Below are 12,376 nucleotides of genomic sequence, written 5' to 3'. Positions count from 1 at the left end.
AGAAAAGTCTTAGGGGTGTAGCACATGGAACTTTCCTCGTGTTCTGTAAGCAGACAAATAACAGCTGACCACAAAATGTTTTCTACAATAAAGGTTTTTCATACTTCAAGCTACTACCAGTGAGATAAGAAGTCTACTGTAAATATGTCCAAGGTCTAGGTTTCTTGAGACTTGTACTCATTAGCCTGCATTTCACAACTGTTTAGACTGATATCTCTTGTGATTATTATTCATCATAATATTAAATGCTTTTGGTTTGGTTTGTTGTTGTTTGGTTGACTTTTGTTGTTGTTGTTGTTTTGTTTTTATAGAATAGGCATCAGTTTAAAGATGAAATTGTGAAAGCCTCTTGCTAATTTTCTTTCTCTAGATCTTGGAAAGAAGGATAAGAGTAGGGATTTCTAGGAGCAAAGGATTAGTGACATTCACAAATAAAATGAAATCCATCTCCACTTCTGTGGAGGAAATTCCCTTTGCCCAGTGTTCTGTCTACTCTGTGCCTTTTGACACCACTGTCTTTTCTGAGGCTGACGTGCTTAAATGCCTAAATGCTTAAATGCATGAAACACTGAAATAGGTCAGGTGTTTGGCTAACATGATTCTACTGTGTTTTGTTTTTTTTTTTTTTTTCCCCCCAGTGGAGAAGACTAAGGATAGTAAAATGACAGTATGTTTCAGTATGTGTTTTTTTTTTTTTTTAAAAATCAAGTTAAAATCAGTTGCTGAAAACCGAATTTCTCTTAGGATTTCTTTCAACTGAGTACAGGAGACGTCTTTTTTCTCATCAGCAAACTAATACAGTATTTTCTGTTTAATAGTGACCTCTAGTGAAACAAAAAGACTTTTAACAGAAGAAGTGAACATTTTTTAGCAGGTTTAAAATGAGGTGGCAGAATGTATTGAAATGATTTGAGCCAATTTGTTAATGCTCTTATTACCACCAAGGGACTTTGGTATTAATGTATGCCTCTGCTACGTTTCAGGTAAAAAGAACTCTTATTATGGCAGCTGCTCCTAAAATCCTTGCTAAAAATTTAGATGTAGGGCATAGTATTGTAAGGCAGGTTCACCTGAATGAGCTAACAGAAGCATCCTCCAGCTGCATACACTTGTTGAAATCTAAGACTGCTATCTCTACCACAGTAATGAAGCACTTCTCATGCTTTCAGGAAAGACAAGGACTGATAACACATTGTACCCTAAATTCTTTCATCTTTCCTCAGGAAGTTTTTAGGCCTAGAAAAAGGTAGGCATCCTCTACAGTCAATACTGTAATTTAAAATAAACAGTGTCTTCTCCAAAGTCCAAAACAATCTTATAAAAATCTGTTTAATCAACCTTATTAATTACATTTTCATGTAATTACAACAGCTATTTTTGCTAACATTGAATTATTTAAACAGTCATGAAGGGAGTAAACTAAAAAGACCAAAAATAAATACAGATTACCATGTTAAGTTATTTATGTATTTGTTTATTTATACAGCTGTACATATAATCCATTCATTTTGCTTTGCTGAAGTAGCTGTAGTGATAAGCCCAGCCATTGTGTTCTGGGGTTTGTTTGTTTGTTTGTTTTTCTCATGTTGTGTCCTCTTATGTTTATAATTCAAGTACACAGAATAGATAAGTAAAAATCTAGACTCCTTCTAAAGCAGATATTTTCAAGGCAGCATTATATAACACAGAGAAGACTGTAGAAATTAAAGCTAATTAAAATGTGACTCATTGAAGTTCCCTCCCTCCTGATAATTTGATTTGCTCTGAAATGCACCTTTCTTACTGCTAACACTTTCAGCTGTGGCACAGGGAAAAAAAAAAAAAAAAATCTGAAATTGATTCCTCAAGGTAAAGAGTCACATCCTCCTTTAATCAATTACCAAGCTGGCTGACGTTTTAGTCTTTTAAAACAGTAAAACTAAATATTAAAACAGTAAAAGATAATTCACAGCCCCCCTCCTTTAACCCAATTAACTTGCATCAGTTATTCTGAAAGACAACAGAAAACCTTTAGAAATGTCACTAACACTACTGTAAAAACTGACAGTTCTCTAACAAGGATGATCAGGCTACCTTCCAACACTCAGAGGACAGACACCAGAATAATGACCTCTGCAAAGCCTCTAGGTGGTGAAATCAATTTCTTACTACATGCCCTTGTAGTTTCTCCAGTCAGGGACAGTGGGATCCAGGCTATATTGCAGTGGCAGAACTCACATCCTTTGGACCAGTTTCTACCTGAGGTCTCTATGTGACAGCACGAAGGCATAGGCAAGTCTATACAGCACACAGCTGGCATGCCACCTGGGAAAAATAGTAATAATACAAGGCACCTGGAAGTCCAACTGCAACAAAATACGTGTTAGGTATCTACAGCTGAATCAAATACCTACTGCAGTAGGAGGCTCTGCCAAGGAGCCTTCTGCAGGTTCACCCTGTGCCATATCCTTGTGGTGTCAGCGCACACGCACATTTTTACACGAGTGCCCAGGCCAACAAGCATTAACTGTTTTCCACTCCCTTGGCATTAGCAAAGCATTGCCCAGACTGAAATCGGTTTTGACAAGCAGAAATACTCAAAGACGACAAGAAGTCAGCAGGCTGAGGTGAAGGTGTTGTGGAGGTGAGGTGAGGTGAAGTGGGGGGAATGCTTGCTTTCAACTCTTACAAACTCGTGTGAACGCTTTTTCTTTACCCCCACCTCTTGACTCACGTTTGTATGCTGTCAGTGAGGAACAAATAGCAGTGGTTGGCGTGTAGAAAAGAATAAAGCAAGTGCTTAATACCTGTGCATTCAACCTTGGCTCGGAAAGCACTGACACTCGTTTCCCTACAAGGAGAGCAAAGCCAGCTATGACAGCAAAGCCCCAGAGCCAAAAATAAATAAATAAATAAATAAATAAACAAATAAAAGTTATGATTATGGCTTGACTTTGTCAGGTTTGCTACCAGCAGCCACTAAGCTTTTCCAGACGAAAACGCAGCTAGGGCTGGACCCCGGGCGAGGGCACTGCCCCGTCCCCGAGCAAATGGCGGCGGGGCCCGGCCGTTGCCCCCTCCCGAGCGGCAGCAGCGCCCTCTGCCGCCAGCCATGAGCGATGCCGCCCAAGGGCCGCTCAAGGGCCCGGCGCTGAGGGCGGGATGGCGGCGCCTGGGCGGTGCTGAGGGGAAATGGCGCCGCCCTCGGCCTGGAGACGGGCCGGGCGGTGGCGGGTTGACCTGTCCGCCCGACCGCAGAGCTATGTCGTCCGCGGGCGGCAGTGTGCCTGTCAGCTGCAGTGCAGCAGCGGGAGGAACCCTTAGATCCAGGGCTGGCTTCTGGCACTCTGTCGCCACCCCACAGCTTTTCCTACTCCAGGAGGTAGGGAGGAGAAAAGCCCACAGTCCTCCCGGTGTTGGTCCTCTTCCGTGTCCTTTGTCCTTCCGCAGAAGAAATCCAAACCTTCATCAACCTGAATCTTCTAGACCCTCATTTGTCATTTTCCACCAGGGACCAGCCTACCTGGGACTGCTGGTTGCTCCTTGACTGACTTCTTCACAGAAAGCATTGAGGGACTGCAAGGAGCACAAACCTAGCAATGCATTTTTTATACCAATGTGACTTTTAATGTTTCACTGCTCTCCTTAAGGATTCACAGTGTTTTTTGCTTGATCCCTCAATTTCTGCAAGTTAAACTTGTGATCCACGTAAGACCTTCTGCTTTCTTTGCCTTTATAACATCATTTTACGCATGTCTACAGATAGTTTCCCTAGCTCCATGCAGTCACATCATAAAACTCAGCCTTTGTTCCTGTTTTGCTGTATGCTTCTCATACCTGACAGAAAGGCTGATCCTATGGAGTAATTCTAAGCCTGTGCATCTCCGTCCCTTTGTGAGTTCAGTATTGTTCCCAGGAATATAGGGTCTCATGTAGAACTGGCTTTGTCCAGGCCATGTTGCTGTTTGTTTGCTTGTTTTTCTTTTCAAAAGACATATTTGTGATTACACACAGGAGACAGTGGAGGAATAGCTTAAAAAAAAAAAAAAAAAGAAAAAAAAAAGTCATAAAATGGAGTTCACAGTTTGATTCTGACATACCATGATCTGGTACCTAAGGTTACCTAAGGATTTGCTAAATTGCTGAGCAGCCTGTTGATGCTGTGTGCATCACAGTACCTGCTTATCCCACATTTCTCCTTGCTGCATGCATTTCAAACAGCCAGATTGAATTTTACTGTAACTCATCCAATTTCTGTTTATGCACTAACCTTAGCCTCCCATGCAAATAAGGCTCATTTGAATAACATAATAGATAATGTCAGAGGATCTGTAAGAAGTCAAATAGAAGTCTCTTCATCTCAAAGAAGGAAATCCAGCAATTGACACACAGCAGATTGTTAACAGCATGACATCTCACTGCTCTGCTATGTAGACATGCACTCAGCAGCAGACATTGTACAAAAGGAGATGCCTTTCCCTATTCCACCCATCTGCACCTACCCAGTGCAAGTAAGCACTCATTCTTGCTTGGTTTTTATCAGCGTTAATAACACTAGCTACATACAGTGCGATGATGAGATTCAGAACATCTAGGATTTTATGCTATTTCAATTTGAAATGTAGTTATGCAATAGAGGATTTAAGATTAATCTGTTTGAAATGCTAGAGATGTTAAGTGACAAGAAGCTGGGAACAATGATTTAGAAATGGCAGCTCAATTATGCAGCTTGGAGAAAAACAAACAGAGACTGAAATTGAAACTGAAATGCTTGTAATTTGTCCTATTTTGAACCAAAATTTGGATAGCATTCATTTAGTGGTGAATGGCCAGACTCAGCAGCAAATAGCGCTTTATAGAGAGCAGTCTGAAAGCAGTTAACAAAAGGGATGAGTACAGACTTGCTGTGCATCAGAGGTTTCAAGACTGTTGCAGGAGGAAGACAGCAGAGGAAGGACATTTTGAGAGGTTCTGCACATGGTTTTGAACAAATAAACAAGTCCAAAGGCTCACATATGGCAAGGGTTAGCTGAGACTGACTTTCATACAACATTCCCAGTTGGAAGGGACCCAGAAGGATCATTGAGTCCAAATCTTGGCCCACACAGGACCACCCAAAAATCAGGCCATGTGTTTGAGAGCATTGTCCAAACACTTGAACTCCAGCAGGCTCGGTGCTGTGACCACTGCCCTGGGGAGCCTGTCCCAGTGCCTGACCACCCTCTGGGTGCAGACCCTTTCCCTAATACCCAGCCTGACCCTCCCTTGTCCCAGCTCCATGCTGTTCCCTCGGGTCCTGTCTCTCCCCAGAGAGCAGAAATCAGTGCTTGCCCCTCCATTGCCCTTTTGAAGAAGCTGAAGGCCTCCTGTCAGTCTCCTCTTCTCTAGGTTGAACAAACAAGTGACCTCAGCCACTTCTCTTATGTTTTGCCCTCTAAACCCTTCACCATCTTCATAGTCCTCCTTTGGATGCTCTGTAATAGTTTTATGTCCTTATATTGGGGCACCCAGAACTGCACACAATACTCAAAGTGAGGCCGCACCAGTACAGAGCAAAGCAGGGCAATCATTTCCCTCAACTTGCTATCAAAATCATGCCTGATGCACCTCAAGGTACAGTTGACCCTTTTGGCTGTCAGGGCACAATGTTGACTCATGTTCAAATTGACATCAATCAGATCGCTTTCTGTGGAGCTGCAGCCCAACTTCTCATCCCCTAGTTTGTACATATGTCCAGGGTTGCCCCATCCCAAGTGCAGAATCCAGCACTTGCTCTTGTTGAACTTCATGCAGCTGGTGGTTGCCCAGCTCTCAGATTTGTCAAAATCTTTCTGCAAGGCCTCTCTACCCTTGAAGGAGTCAACAGCTCCTTCCAGTTCAGTGTCAGTTACAAACACCTTTGAATCCTGCATCCAAGTCATTTATGAAAATGTTAAAGAGAACTGGCCCTAAAATGGAGCCCTTCAGTATGCCACTGGTGACTTTCTGTTTGTACAGGAAGAGGCAAAAATAATGGCCACAGATTGACTTAGTCATGAAGAATGATAATGTCAGATCAGCTCCTTGTACACACTGAGGACTAGGCTGAGTTCGTAGAATATTTTCTGAATTTGTTTACCCGACCTTCAAGGAAAAACATGAGCAGGGCTGACTCTTTGAGCTTTGCCAAAGCTGGCCCTCAAGACCAGACTCATCATCTGCAACAGGCAGTAAGACTCTGAGTGCAAGCACCCTGTGTAGCCTACCCATACTTGGGTTGAACAGTGTGGGACACTTTCCCTTAAGGAGCAACACAACCAACACAACAGACGGGATTGTGCCACCTCCCTCCCTATGTCTTACCACCACCACAGCATAATCTGTGAATGGACACTGTCCTAGTGAATAGATGCATTTTTTCAAGCTCCTAACCATCTCTTAAACTGTTACTTCTAAACAACAAAAGCATAGTATTACAGACTTTTTTCTTTATAGTTATAATTACTGACAGCAAGTATCAGAAATCCTTGGGGCTGTTCAGATATTTTTCCTGTCTCAGTTTACCCATATGCTTTTCAGCCCCTGTGTCTGGCTGGGAGAAAAATGTTTGCTGGGAGAAAGGAGGTTGAGATTTTTATATGCATACCAGAGGTTTCTCTTCTCAACCTCAGACATCCTGTGATTCTGTGAAAGGATGTCTTAATTTATACCTCATGAGCAATTCCAATGGCCTACTTCTCCTCTGCTTTTATAATTCTCATAAGTAACTGAAAACAATAAGGAAAAACCCCGACAACCACCAAATTCTGATACTGAAACATTTTACAGGTACTCTTGCTGATATAAATCACTACCCAACATATTCTAAATCTTGCGTATTTTATCCCATTTACAAACAAGCCAGTCGATTTCTCCCCAGGGAATGTTTACCTCTCTAAATGTTAGATAGGATGGTATTTTCTTCTTCTTTCAAGATAGCCTAGAATAGCAGCAGTATTTAAACACACCAAATTACAGTGCCTCAGAGCAGCAAGAAGAAGTATTTCAGTGGTTTGATTTAAGGAGCTGCCTACAAATGGGAACACTGCAATGACTAGCTGAGGTATTTCTAATACATCTATTACCTTGACACAACAGCAAATATAGATGTTCCTCATTTCACAGATGGAGAAACTGAAGCACAGAAAAACCCATTAGTGATGTGTGATCAATGAGTCAGAGTAAAGAAAAGGAAAGGAAAGATAGCAGGAAAATCTATATGTCTGAATAGAGTGAGAGAACAAAGAGCTGTAAAAAGTTTAGCTGAAAGGCTTATAGTGATCTTGATGGGTACTTAGCCATTTAAATGCACAGAAATGACACGCTTAGAACAGAAGACTTTGGTTACCTGCATTTTTAACTGACTAGAGACAAGTGATTCTATTTTCCTTGAAATCTCTCATAAATTACCTGGCTTGGATATAGGGAATGAAAAGAAGAAAAATAGCTCCAAAGCAGGCAGAATATGAGTATCTTGACATAGCATAACATCTACAGAAACAGCTGCACTTAGTTCTCAGATAAATTCACTGAGAATGGTACCGGGTTTTGTTCCAGTCTTTTTTGTTCTTTTCTATGTAATGTAACTTTCTATAGTTACAATCAGATTTTAGATCTTGGTGTTCTACATGTACTCCAGCAATATCATTGATCTAGGACCTCTGTTTTTATAGTTCTTGCTGCACTTCAGATAAAGTGTGCAGAATCAATATCAGATCAGAATTCCCTATGCACTGGTAGAGGTAGCAGCAATATCTAGCCATCATTTTATAGTGAATAAAATCAGATATGGAAAGTCACAGTGACATATTCCACACTCAACAAGAAACAAATTGAAAACATGAACCAGAAGACCAGTAGTAGGGAAGAAACTGAACTGGTACCTCTTAGACTCTTAGAGTGATTTTTGTTCTTGTTGTTGTTCGTTCATTTGGTTGTTGTTGTTGTTTTTTTTGTTGTTGTTGTTGTTGTAATTGTTTGTTTGTTTTTGTTTGTTTGTTTGTTTGTTTGAAAGGAAGAATTTTGAGGTCTTATGATATCGGAGCAGAGAAATAAAATGCAAATACTTTTGCACATGTAGGAGACAGAACATGGAGCTAAAAAAAAATGGTCAGAAGATATACAAAATCAGTAAAGCCATATGAAAAATGGTCTACCCCTCCTGTGAAAACTTCTAAAGCTTTGCAGTTTCCTTTGCTAAATCATAATAAATAGTCAAAATTTCAACAGCATTAACAAATGAAACATATGAAAAAAAAAATGAAAAGAAGAATATATGACTAGACAGAAAGGCTGCAGCATACATTTTCTGTCTCAATCATTTTGAAATGTCATTTTTTTAAAAGTGGCTTAATTTTTCTGTTTGGTGGCATGAAACTGCCAGTTATCTGTCCTGGCTATTTTCAGTATATGAACCATGAATCCCTGGTATTACCCTACAACTTTAATATATTCTATCCATGGATAATGGTCTTGTAAAACAGTTCCATCAGTATTGTGACATTTTTGTTCTTGTGTATCTGGAATAAATAACATTTAAAAGAAAAGAATTGACTACTTGACTACTCATTAAACATCTCTCAATCTGTCCCAGGCTGCAATAATGCAATTCCTACAACAACAAAACATATTTATCTTCATTGAAACTGTGCATCAGTGAGGAGCAGAAAGTAATTGAAATGCAATTTGCAATAAAAGAATCAAAATGGTTAATCGGGATATATATCAACCCTTTAGTGGAATTAATAAAAAATAGTAATAATAAAAAACAACAACAGAGCAGTCTAATAACAATTTTGTAGGCCGATATATATAACTCCTTGTTCAATTTTAAACCTATTTAAAAAAAAAAAAAAAAAAAGGAGCAGCGAACTGCAATCAAAATTGTATTAACACTCCAGTTACAGGCTATAGCCCAGCTGTCTACAGGACACAGGAGGGATTTCAATCTGTATTGTCTGATTTTCATGCAGAGGATAGAATAACATGAAGTGTGACCTTTCTTGGGATCATCAGAAGTGGTCAACAATTTAACAGATTGGTTATTCTGATGCTTATGAGCAGCAGGCAATCAGAAAATGCAGTCGCAAGATGGCAATTCAAAGTCAACAGGGCAGGGAATAAATTACTCAGGATGACAGAAAAGGAATAAAACTTCTCATCTATGTCTTGCCTATTTACTGTTTAAAACTAAGATGGTGATTCATTTAACTTGTAACTCCTTCAGTATTTCTAAACCAGACATTTAGGGACAAGGACTAATAAAATACTGCTCTGCAGAATTATATGGCAAAAAGTAAAGCTATTGTTCAGTCCAGATCCCTTTGGCTGCAGTGCCCAATGCAATGTGCATTTACTGAAGGCAGCCCAGTGATCTACCTGTTCTGCACATGTCACAAGCTGAAGGCAGTAGCAGAAGATCAAAAGTCAACTGCAACACGTCACAAGAAGAAAACAGGTGAGCACTTTTAGGTGAAATTGCCAGGCTGCCTTAGGACACAAGTAACACCCTTCTGTTACCCAGGAAAGCATAACCCAGTTTCAATAATCCCTGACCTTCTAACCTGAGAAAAACTTCCTCCTGCCTCCAGAACTAGTGATTACTTTAATCCAGACACTTCCTAACATCCTGCCTCGTAACCACATCAGAAAACTGTTATATTCCAGGCAAAAGGAGGGGAGCCACCTCCATGCCCTGTCAGCAGTGCCCTGACACACCACATCACTGTGGCACAAAAGGAATGAAAACAAACATCAACACTGTGTCCTTCCAGAACATCTGAAGAACACCCTTCACCTGCTGCATCCTATAATCACATTATTCTTCTGCAGCTACCTCGGACTGGTGACTCACTGCTATTGTATGCTCAGGCAAGACTTTCAGGTGTCTTTTCACCACCTCTTACAATTACAGTCTTTGGTTTGCTGCAAAAGTCCTCATTATTAGTACATAAGTGTACGGCTTTGAACACCGCACTATCTCATTTCCATCCCTTTTCATATAGACATTTTGCTGTCTATATTTTTATTACTGCAGGGCAAAAGGACATCTGTTTCTTCTCACCATCCTCTGGACTGGCAAGAGCAGTCTGTTTTATTGTCTCTGTGACATTCACCAGGTTTCTTACCACAGGGGTACTCATGAGTATGGCATCCCCTAGCGCTTTCATTCATTCAGACGAATAAATCCCTGCACACGGACAGCAGGAGTAACAGGAAAGCAAGAAGAAATGAGAAACACTATGTTTATGGGATCAGGGTTTTTTGTTTGTCTGTTAGTTTGTTTGTTTTCTGTCTACTCTCTGTCTATTCCTCATCAAATTTCCTGAAGCTAAACAAGCAGTGTGTTTCAGCCATGTATGGAAGGGTTAAAATCAGACAATGTGTAGTAATTTTCTTTCACAGCATGGTGTATTGCCATCTTGTGGCTGTTTTACCTATACTGTGCTGAAAATGTATATAAAATAAGCGTACATTTTGTGGTTTTATCTTCTGTAAACAAAACCATTTAAGAAATGTGAGAGAGGTCAACTACAGGTGGATGATTTTTACTTGAGCTTTTCTGAAACTTCACTCTGGATTAGTGCTATTCCTACTTTATGTGTGCAGACTGGTTTTCTTAGCTGTAACCTGTATACTGATTACCTAACTAACATCATTCTTTCTCATGTTTTCTCTTTCGTGTTTACTGAAACATAATTCCATGACAATTGTGTTAGAGAATCTTACTCTTACCTTTTAAAGTATTTTTAATGCATTTTGCATTTGATTCTGAAAAGAAAAACTCCACTAACCAGAATCTTTTAAATTGTTGAAGTAAATTTAGCAGGAATTTTGATATGATCAGTGGGTAAAATAAAAAAAAAAAAAAATTAAAAAAGGCACCAAGAAATTATGAAGGTCAACTTTAATGATGGCATGATTCTATTATTCTACATAGTAGCAGAACTGTCTTATTTTTATGTCTACATGACCTATTCAATAGGACAACTTTCTTAGATTTACCTCCATAGTATACATACATAATAAATATCTGGAAAAAAATAATAATAATAATAAAAAGAGGTCAGCATTCTATATATTTAAGATTAATTACAGTGATTATTGCCCATATAGAACTAGATCTAGTTCACATCTCCTTGATTCAGGAAGAATCTCACGCAGCAATATACATGAGCTCAAGACAGGTTTCCCTGAACAGGAATAGACTTGGGCAGGTACTTTAATGCTTTCCTGGATTAATGCCTATAAAGAGATCTGTGTTGATTATGAAACTGTTCTACTTTGGTGACAGGGAGAAGAATAAATCACGAAGTGACTCTTAGTGATTTCATCATTGCTTTGATCTTGTTCTCTTTCATAAAGATATAAATCACAAGTAACAAAATTGAGGGAAAATCATTGGAAGCAAATGACGTTACATTGTTAGGAGATAAAGACGAGAAAGTCACTCCCAGTTACCACCTCCCTTAGGAAATCTGGATTTTAAAGCCTTTCACACTCAAGTTTCCTGAATTTAAATATTCAGCATTTAAGAAACCATAGCTGAAGAAAGTTGCTGCTGTAACCCAGGGCAAACATTGGCAGTGGTAAATTGTCTGTTATATGGTGCAAGTATTATAAGAGAACAGAAACAAGTATTTCCTTAATCCATAAAAATGAATATTGGAACTTACCTGACCAAATAGCCCTTTCGCCCCTCCTATACATGCACACACAATTTGTATCAAAGCCTGAAATACTCAATATCAATAAACCAGTGAGGAATATGGAGTAGGACTAGAAAATTAATAATAATAATATTTTTTTAAATTAAAAAAAAAAAAAAAAAAAAAAAAAAGTATTTTCCAGACTTGCCCATTGCTAAATGAAGGCTGTTTGTGACACCCCCACCAGATCTGCCAAGCTAGGTGCGTGTGTCGATCTGCTCGAGGGTAGGAAGGCGCTGCAGGAGGATCTGGATAGGCTGCACCGATGGGCTGAGGTCAACTGTATGAAGTTTAACAAGGCCAAGTGCCGGGTCCTGCACCTGGGGCGCAATAACCCCAAGAAGAGCTACAGGCTGGGAGAGGAATGGCTGGAGAGCTGCCAGGCAGAGAAGGACCTGGGAGTGATGGTGGACAGTCGGCTGAATATGAGCCAGCAGTGTGCTCAGGTGGCCAAGAAGGCCAACGGCATCCTGGCTTGTATCAGAAACACTGTGACCAGCAGGGCTAGGGAGGTGATCGTCCCCCTGTACTCGGCTCTGGTGAGGCCGCACCTCGAGTACTGTGTTCAGTTTTGGGCCCCTCACTACAAGAAGGACATCGAGGTGCTTGAGCGGGTCCAAAGAAGGGCGACGAAGCTGGTGAGGGGCCTGGAGAGCAAGTCCTATGAGGAG

At 40.2% G+C, this 12,376-nt stretch overlaps 1 long non-coding RNA gene across 1 annotated transcript in view; it reads right to left on the bottom strand.

Moving 5' to 3' along the window:
* Nucleotides 1-923: 923 nt before the first annotated feature.
* Nucleotides 924-12,376, bottom strand: part of LOC106020281 (uncharacterized) — a 96,980-nt gene continuing 85,527 nt past the window's right edge. The window contains exon 5 of the long non-coding RNA XR_011804726.1: nucleotides 924-4,011. This is a non-coding gene — a long non-coding RNA (uncharacterized lncRNA). The remainder of the gene's footprint in view (nucleotides 4,012-12,376) is intronic.

This window comes from Anas platyrhynchos, chromosome 1 (genome assembly GCF_047663525.1).
Source record: "Anas platyrhynchos isolate ZD024472 breed Pekin duck chromosome 1, IASCAAS_PekinDuck_T2T, whole genome shotgun sequence".
NCBI lineage: Eukaryota > Metazoa > Chordata > Aves > Anseriformes > Anatidae > Anas > Anas platyrhynchos.
Note: the sequence above shows the minus strand (reverse complement) of the source record. Positions and strands in the feature narration are given on the sequence as shown.